General features: G+C 38.7%; 1 pseudogene; it reads right to left on the reverse strand.

Moving 5' to 3' along the window:
• Window positions 1-5,354: 5,354 nt before the first annotated feature.
• LOC119279174 overlaps window positions 5,355-10,248 on the reverse strand; it is a 5,532-nt pseudogene continuing 638 nt past the window's right edge.

Below are 10,248 nucleotides of genomic sequence, written 5' to 3' on the forward strand. Positions count from 1 at the left end.
CTCCTGAAATGACACTACAATTCCAATTAGAAGATACATACATTTCAGACCTTACTAAAGTTTGGAAAAAATGTACTATTGTTTGCCCACACATTGAAGTATTACATTATTTTGATACCCTTACTTTTCTAACAGCTTTGCTATCATGTTGTTTTGTTTGCAGCACAATATGGATAAGGAGCCCTCGTCCATTCGTGATCGAGCTAAGCCTACGGACTATCCAAGACACCATGCGAGTTGATACATGGGTCAATCCGAACTGCTTCGATCTTGCAGTGCGTAAGCTTACTAGCGATGCGATACAGAGGAATGCAGGAACATACTTTGTTGGCTCCACGCATATGTTTGATTTGCGATTCCATCGCCTAGCACGGGTGCTTATTCAGACTGGCTTAGGCCAAGCTGAATGCACCAACTTGTTGATTAACAATGTCATTGTACGGCCTTTGCCGAAATACGACGTGCTCATGACCCCGTCCGTTGTAAGGAATTTCATTCTTAACAATTGGTTTGTATACTTTCTGTTCACCATTAACTTTGTATACCTATTGCAGTACATATTGCTGTTGTATTTGGTGGATTCCTCCTACGGCCTCATTGTAGTTAATATTGAAAATAGGAGGACTCTCCTGATTGATCATTCCAATGAGTCATTCTTAGGCTCAGAGGACTTTCATGACAAGGAACTTAAGAAGGAAGCACGTATAGTTCTGCAAGAATTTGGCAGTGTGTTGCAACAGGGGAGGCCTGGTTTGAATCCCCATCTCGTGGATTGGCAACAAGATCATACATTTCTTACAGCCCCGCGGTAATTGTTTAAATTGATCATGCATATTATAGCCAGATTGTTAGGTTCTAATATATGTAGACTTTTGGTCATAGCCTAGACTCTGGATTGAAGGTCCTACAGGAGATGTCTCACCAAGATGATACTCGTGGGCATAACATGTCCAGGACTTCGGTACGTGCATATATAACAAGTTTATGTCTTCGATAGCTTTGTTAATTATAAATTTATGTTCTTCATATCACGTATGTCTGTTGTGCAATTAATTTTTCAACAAGTTAATAATTTTTTGTTTTTGTTTTCTAGGATACAATACAGCTCAGAAAGCACTTGCTGGTTCAGATGCTGATGATCAAAGGCAATGAAGCATATGGAAACATCCCAGCTGAAATTACAGCGCCCTTGATGTTTTTGGACGAATGACAATGGACTGATGCATAGTCAAATGTCGCAAATTTAATAAGCTAATAGAACTTTGGTAGGGATCAAATAGAGATTTATCATTTTGGCAATATGAATAATGTATTGGATTATATAAATATTCAGGGAATAAAGGATTTGATGGATCCCTCTAGCTTCCTGTTCGCTTCAATGTTGTCTGCTTGTTTTGGTTCTATCTATTAATTTTGACTTCTATGTATATTTTGTACTATAATACCCGTGCGGTCAGGAGCAGGTTTGTTGCTCCAGGTGAACCGGAGGCATTTTGTAGTAGGGCTTGACGCTAAATGAGATGAGTCGCCATGGTTTCATGGTTTTCCTAAACTAGGCAAATGCATGTGTGTGCACAGGATATTTACATCCTTCGGCGACAACATTGTTCCTCCAACTGTTTCTGCACCTACTGTCATTTTCCTCTATAAGAGGTACAAAGCGGAAATCGTCACATCTCTCAATGCCCGCATCCAGCTCAAAAACCCCTATCACTTCCTCTCCCTCGCCCGCTGCTCTTACCTCTGCCACGCTAGGAATTAGGGATGAGCACGAAAACTGTAAGGAATTTGGGGATCTCTATGTGGCAGAAGATAGATTTTTGGTGCCTTTTTGTTGCAAATATTTATAGCTTTCTAGGCAGGCCAAAAGTTCTCAAATATCTCCGATATTATGTTGTTGTTTGTTGTCTTAGGCTCACACCAAATGCTGAATTATAGCAGTGAATGTAAGTTGTATTCCAAGTATAGTACGTTTATATATATGATACATCGAGATCCTAATTGCCGTGAATTTAACTTTGCTGTAGCTAAACTTGGCATGCAAGCAATGAAAAGCTTTTTATTTAATTCATACTGGTATATATGGTAGAACTATATTCTTCTTAGTAACTTATGATTTTTTTTACATATTTTCTAATTTTTTAACAGGTGTGCATTTGATGGAAAAAGGAAATAGATCTGCACGATCCACGATGGTATATATGGTAGAATACAATGGTATATATGGTAGAAATCAATGGTATATATGGTAGAACTATATATGGTAGAATACAATGGTATATATGGTAGAACTATATTCAGCCATGATCTGCTACCCAGTTATTCTCCGCGTGGCCTACCTATATATGTTATTCTCCTCTGTGATCCGTCCTCCCTCTCCTTGCTCTTCCTTCGGCCATCACAACAATTAAAAATATATCCGTTTATATTTTTGCCGCATCGACATCCTAATTGCCAAGACACCTCGGTGAACGATCACTCACGCGTATCGATCAGCGATGGAGCCCATCATTGGAAACAATGCGCCGGCGATCCAGGTTGTGGCAGCGCGCACTTACCAGGGCGTTTCTGTGCCCAGGCCCCTGGATGCCGCTGCCCCCGACCCCAATGAGGCTGCCCTCCAGCTCCACGATGTTGTGGCCGACCCCTAGGAGGATTTGCCCATGCCCCTGTATCTTTTGCCCCCACCAAGGCATTTCGTGGAAGATGCACTCGAATATATATTCGGCTTTATGAATGGCGTTCATGATGAGCAGACACTAGAGTAAGTTATAGTACTGTAAAAAAAATTCTCGAAAGAAATCTCATTAGAACTAGGTCGTACACAGCAGACTCTGTTTCATATAGGAGTATGATATTGCTTGATTTGTTTTTCTTTAGATTAAATCTTACTTTTTGCGGCCATCAATAGAAAAAAAATTTATGTTAAATGATTTGGCAGTATTTCCGTTGCACATCAACCGTGTGTAATGAATAACAATCTGCTAAAATTATTTGCAGTACAAATGTTGAAAAGCTTAATGTCCTTACTATATTGTACAACAATTTAATATTTTTTTGAACAACCAGCAAACTTGGTATAATGGGTGCTACCTAAATTTTCCTGCTCTTAATTTATAACAAATTAATATTTTTCTTACAAAGAAATTATTATTGAATTTTAGCTTTTGCTAGAAGGTGCTGCAAAAATTTCCATGCTCTATAGTTTATCAAAATATTACGTTCTGCTCATAGCTGTTAGATTATCTAGAAAATGTTACCATATGAACAATTTATGTTTTAAAGTACCACTCATAGTGCTAACCATTTTTATGTGTTTTTACGTGCAGCTCAATCTGGATAAGAAGCGATACACCGTACCGGATCGAAATCAGCCTCAGAAAGCTGAAGGACACACTATTTCATACTTCAGCAAGCCTACATCCCGAATGCTTCAATCTCGCTGTTCGTAAGCTTGCGAGCGCTGAACTAGAGAGGCATGCAGGCACCAACATGGTTGGAGGAAAACATTATTTTGACTTGCAGTTTCATGCTCAATCACGAGCTCTAAGGTATTCCTGGATGCTGCAAGGGCAGCGCACCTCGACGCTGATCAACAATGCTGTTCTACAGCCCTTTCCTAGATATGATGTGTTCAACTCCACAATTGTAAGAGTTTTTAATTCCTAATTTATTTTTCCTTTCCTGATATCATTTAACCTGTGTTCACCTTCTGTAGTATCTACTTCCGTTGTCTATCCCGGATTCCTCGTATGGTCTACTTGTGGTAAATCGGATGAGGAAAAGGGTTATCGTATATAATCCATCACTAGACGTACGACAAGTGGGAAATAGAACTCACAACAAAGAGATGATGAAGGAGATAACTATTTTGAAGCAAGAACTCAATGAAGTGTTGCAGGCTAGGGTCCTTGGATGGAACACCGAACTCATGGATTGGCGACAAGACAACATGTCTTCCAATTTTCGGCGGTAATTTAATAAATTTTTAAGATGAATAAGATGTAGTATGTAGAAATCTCAAGTTTTTATTCTGTTTGTCACAGCAAAGACTCGGGTTTCTTAGTTCTACAAGAGATGGCCCAACAGCTAGGTTCTTTGCGTAGCATGACCTGGATGAACACTACAGTAATTATCTTTACGACGAGTTTTAATGTGCCATTTATAATCCAACCACTTCAGCGTTTAATGGTGAATTTGTTTCATTGATTCTAGGATCCAATTATGCTGAGGAGCCAAGTGGTAGTCCAGATGCTTATGGTTAAAGACAATCTAGCTGCTGGAAACATCCCTCAGGAGATTACGGCGGCCTTGAGGGTTTTGAACAACTAAATATGCTTCTATACATGCAGAACCGTCAGGATTACTTCAATCAACTTGTCATGTTTGGTTATGGATGGAAAACTATAAAAAAATTGGGTTTAGAATATTTAAGAACTAATTGTAGTTTTGGTACTACTACAAGTTGGTTTTGCTGTTATATTTGTTGACTGCTTTAGTTGGCTATATAGATGGCGTAATAATCTGTTTGAATGCCCGTGCTGATCCGATGATCAGATGACATTATCTGAAATATTTATATAGTTTCAAGAGTGATTTACGGTGGCATCCACTAGCTATGATGGTTGTTTGTTTATATTACATTCTATCTAAATTTTACGGTTCTAGACCAGACCAGTTTGGACCATACATGGTGCTCCAGTTGAACCGGAGTACTTTTGTGTTCTACCATGGCAGGTTCACAACATACTCAAAGTAGATCAGGAGATGTTTTCAGACATTGCGTGCCTCGCATCATATACTACCTCGTATAGTATAACTCCATCCATACACGCACTGTTATACTATACGAGGTTTTCTTCGTCGGTAATAATCACATTCCAGCTAGAGAATACTCAATAAACATATGACGTTCATATGGCACGTACCTTGCATATATTCTTTATTTTTTAAGTTGTCCTTGATCTTCCTCTCTCGCCGTTGCATTGTATTCCAGGACTCTAATAGACGCTGCTTATATTTTTTGTGATCCTGAATATAGTAACAAAAATGAGAGATGGATATCCTAGCTTATTGATCAGTACGTACAGTAAAAAAAACAAAACCACTTTAATAGTAGATATGGTAGTATGGACGCCGTGAATTTTCTATTGCGATACAGCAAAGCAGCTAGCACAAAGCAGTGAGCCACCAGCAAAGAAGGAAATATTGAACAACTAATAACAGCAATCAATGAACAACTTAACATCAGCATCATCAATAGCAGATGATGGTGTGGTAGAAGGGGGAGTGAAAGGTGTTGGCTCCTTGCAGTTGCCTGTTATCAGTTGCTGCTGTATTGGAGAGTAGGAGGATTAGCTACTAGAGAGGAGGAGGATGAGGATCTTGCTGGCGAGTAGGGGAGGAGGATCTGTTTGTCTTACACAGTTTGTGCAAATATCATCAAGCCTAACAAATGTAAGACCCTTCACAATATCACAGGCCCCCATACATATATAATCCCAGGAGTGCATATCTGGTGCAGTGATTGTTCGACATAAATAATAGTACAGGAAGCTACTACTACTAAGCTACTATACTAATCAATTCAAATTTTGTTCAAGTTGCTACCGTTTTGTCGTTTAGATGATGTACCTGGCTGGCCAAATTCGCTGGAGTTTGCTCTGTCTTAGATAGGCTGCAGCAGTTCCACGCCCCCTTCTGACCCACGCTCCCTTGCAAATGATCGATGATGCATTAGGTGCATCTGTGTTTTGATTGTGCATAGAACAAAATCATATGGCTATTAATTGCCATATTTCAGAAACAAAACATTTAAAATTATTTGTTTGTTAATTTAACTTTTTACACGTTGAACTGATTAAATACACATAAGTTAAATAGAAAGTTCATGTTTACCTTTTCAAACTAAACAATAATAAAAATAGAATCAATATTTAAATATACATATAAGATATTTCGTTTTTATATGGCATGCATAATTATAGTAAGTTATGATTTCGGACAAATTAATTAATACAACAAATTAATATTTTAGTAAGTTATGATTTCTGACATCTTTTCTAATTTATTATGAGGTGTGTGTATGATGAAAAAAGGAAAGATATCTGCACCATACATAATTATACATGGTAGAACTGGAAAGATATCTGCTTCCCGGCCTTCCCCTTTTGCCCTACCTATATATGTTAACCTCCTCTGCCATCCCTCACACCCCTCCTTACTTTCCCTTCGCCCATCACATATAGAAAAGCATCAAAATACCAAGACTTGGAGGAAAAATTCTGGAGGAGTACCTTCTGTAAGCAAGGAGCACCAAGAAGGCATCGTCCTCTAGGTATGAAAATTTCTGGATCTATCTATTCTGTAAAAGTTTAACAGCTATTAGATTAGGATCATGCTTGGTCAGGCATACCATCAAATTGCAAAGAAAGAACACCATTGTAGATAGTGCCAGGTTATAAAATTATCATAGGCAATACAATTGATTTTAGATCTAATAAAGCAGTCCAATTAGGTGGGCTACAACTGAATACAAACATTTCTTTCAGATATTATAGGCTAACAACCTATTCTGACCATAGTTAACTGCCTAACTTTTTAATGAAATCTCATTAATATATTTGAGCCAGAAAAACAAAGATTTAACTTCTTAAGTGTTTGAACATGCCAGAAAACAAACAAATGTAATCATCTTCTGAAGATAGATGTCATCAGAGTCATAATATTAAGTCATTACTGCATTGTTATCATAGAAATAGCATGATGAAAAAATGCTTCGATGGAATAGTCTAAAACTATTCACAATGGATATGTATTACTCCAATACCAACTACATTATCAAGATAGAGCAAGTAATACAATGAATATAAGAAATAACAAAAATATTCTAAACCACCATCTGGCCTGCCAAATGAAACAAGTATTTAAACTTTCTATCGGCTCATAAATCATAGCTTGCAGACCATCACGAATAAGAAACATGTCGCCAAGATTTGCTTGAATTATAAACATAATAAACATGTTCTAAGATTGTACTGTGCCTAAGTTAAACAACATAGCTATAAGTCCATGTATAAAATAATAATAAAGAGTTAAACTGTATGAACAATATAGTAAAGGAAATCAAAAACTCACTTGCACATAATCTCTTGAACTGGCTCCCTTCATAACCCCCCATCAAATCAAACAAAATAGCCTGCAGGTAATCAAACAGTTACAACGGGGCATACAATATTCCGGGGTTTAACACAAATCATGTGTATCGTATACTTTTAGTATCCTTGTGCACATGGGCAGCATTGTAGACTTTTTTTGTCCTTATACCACCATCTCTGCCATACACCTCAAAGCTCACCACCCATGTCATAGCGCAACCAGCTTGCAATTCCCTCTTCCACCTTGACCCATACACACTTCTAATTTCAAACACGTAATTGTGCAGTCATGATATATTATACCATGTGCTTGCGTTAGCCAGGCGTCTCTATCGTTTTTTTACTGTGTCACGTACACCGCTCCATCTCCCTCATTCACTCTTTCTCCCTCGATATATCTCCCCCTCTCTCCTTTCGTCCCTCCCACCATCCCTTGTTCTCCCTTTCTCCCACCTTCCATCACTCCTTGCCGCAAGCGGAGGGGACTGGCATGGAGGTTGAGCATGTCGCGTGGCTAGGGTAGGGGGAACCGTTAGAGGAACTGGGAATGGGAGCTAGAGCAAGTCCAACAACTCCTCCAAACTATCTCCCCTAAATCTAAGCATAGGGGATTCCCCTAGAAATGTTCTCCCTGGTAACTTGTTTAACTCCAACAGCATACCTAAATCTCAACTTCTATATTTCAATCTCTCATATTTATTTATTTGATGAAGCTACAAAATTCATATGCTCACCTTTGTGAAACCCTGCATATTCAGTTGAATGATCAAACTATTGCTAAAATACAAAAGTAACACATGCATAAACAACCAGATAAAAAAATTGTGTATGTTCTATAGCAAGGTGTCCATGCGTTGCGACCAAGAAAGAAATTTATTATTACTTTTTATTTCATAATTCCTTGAATATCTTTGGCAACCTGAGGCCAAACATCACAATTCCAAAAGAAAAAAAACTATATTTATATTTCACAATTCCTTGAATATCTTTGGCAACCTGAGGCCAAACATCACAAGTCCAAAAGAGAAATAATAAACAATATTGACACCAAATATAGGTTTCAAGGGGTAACTGATATAGCAATGCACGATGCTTGCAAATAGGCATGGCAAATTCAAGAAAGCATAGCTCCGTGGGTAAGTGAGGAAAATGTGTAGAAACCTGATATCGTATGACCAGGCAACACCAACAGTGTGCTGGGGAGACTAAGGTAATTAAGATCCCGAGTAAAGATGCAATTACGAAGCCAAACAACACAACTTATTAGCACATACCATACATATTTCAGTCACTTTCGGGATGGAGACATGTCTTTGGTCTTTCGGTGATCGAAAGAGAGTACAAGGGCTAGAACCGTCAGTCGAACGGCCTGCAGATTGCACAGTAAGAAAACAAATAACTAAATTGAAACATGCAGCTCCATGTGAAAATGCATATGCAAATAAACCAAGAAGCATCAGCTTGTATATTCTTATAGTATATTTAAACATTCGATAAGATCCAAGCCGTGACAATTCAATAAGTTAACTTTATGATGTGTTGCTACGGGCAACAAGAATCAGATAATCCATCAAGCTACATTGTTCAATCAGTTAACTGATCATATAATAGAAGGCCAGCTGAATATACCTTTGCGGCACCAATGCTGCTCGGAATGATGTTGAAGCTGGCAGCCCTTCCACCTCTCCAGTCCTTGCTGGAAGGACAATCAATAGTCTCCTGGGTTGCTGTAAATTTAAATTTCAGCCACACATAAGCATACAATAGTCAAATATATAATATAAAATGTTGAAGAAAAAACCCAGTGTAATGCATTACCAGTCATGGCATGAACTGTTGTCATCAAACCCTCAACGTTGCCAAAACTGTCATTGATAACGTGAAAGAAACAAATTATCAGTATACAATTCCCAATATTGGCGGTTGGTTTGAGCTGCAGAAAACTTCAATGTTAAGCACCTTAGCAAGAGGAGCAAGGCAGTTAGTGGTGCAGCTAGCGTTGGAGACAATGTCGATGTCAGATTTGTCTTCCTTCTCATTGACACCACAGACAAACATGGGAGCATCCTTGCTAGGAGCAGAAATGATGACCTTATTGGCACCACCCTGAAAGTGGTGACACAGAAAACTAATTTAGTAAATTATACACAAGAAATATTCAGGTACCATGAAATGGAAAGTGTGAAAGAATGTACCTATATGTGAGCTGCAGCCTTGTCCTTGTCAGTGAAAACACCGGTGTACTCAACAACGTACTCAGCACCAGCAGCAGCCCATGGGATCTCCTCAGGGTTCCCACATCAGGACATTGTATGATCAGCCTGTGTACTTTACATGGAAATCAACTGCATGGCCACAAAAATTAGCGGTAACAAACCTGCAGCCAAACACAGCAACCTCCTTCTCACTGATGAGAAGGGTCTTGGAGTCCTTCACCTTAACTTAATGGTGCTTCCACTGTCCGTTGACAGTGTCATACTTGAAAATGTAGGTCTGCCAGTTACAAGCACATAATTCAGAACCATAATATGAGACAATCAGTAGCGCTATGCTTTAATTAAGTACTAACTGGCATGGAGCCTGCATGTGTCTTATTTAGTAAGATAAGAGAGAATACTACCAGGTGTACATCTATTATAAATACCACAATGGAACAATAGTCACTGCATGGAACAAATAGATTCCTCAAATCAGGAACTACCTAACTATTCTCCACTGAAGTGAGGAATATAACGTATGCATAAGGCACTTGCAAAGCAGATCTAAAAGTCGTTTCCAAAACTGATGATACAGACATATATGTAGCGACATTCTCTAGATTCATATACATCGCTATTTAACTGTGCTTATGATTGTGTAGCAAAGCATCAGCGTGTAACTAGAAGAGCAAATCCATTCATGTTTAGCACAGATCTAAGCTCGTAATCCAGTGAATATAAACAGGTGTCCCATGCACGAATCCAAAACGACCCTACCATACGTGCCCGTAGATCTCATAAGCTAGGAGAATCGAGAACGATACCATGTAGTCAGTGCTGATGAAGTGGTCGTTGACGGCGACGAGCCTGACATCGGGGCTCTGGAGAGCAAC

This window comes from Triticum dicoccoides, chromosome 3B (genome assembly GCF_002162155.2).
Source record: "Triticum dicoccoides isolate Atlit2015 ecotype Zavitan chromosome 3B, WEW_v2.0, whole genome shotgun sequence".
NCBI lineage: Eukaryota > Viridiplantae > Streptophyta > Magnoliopsida > Poales > Poaceae > Triticum > Triticum dicoccoides.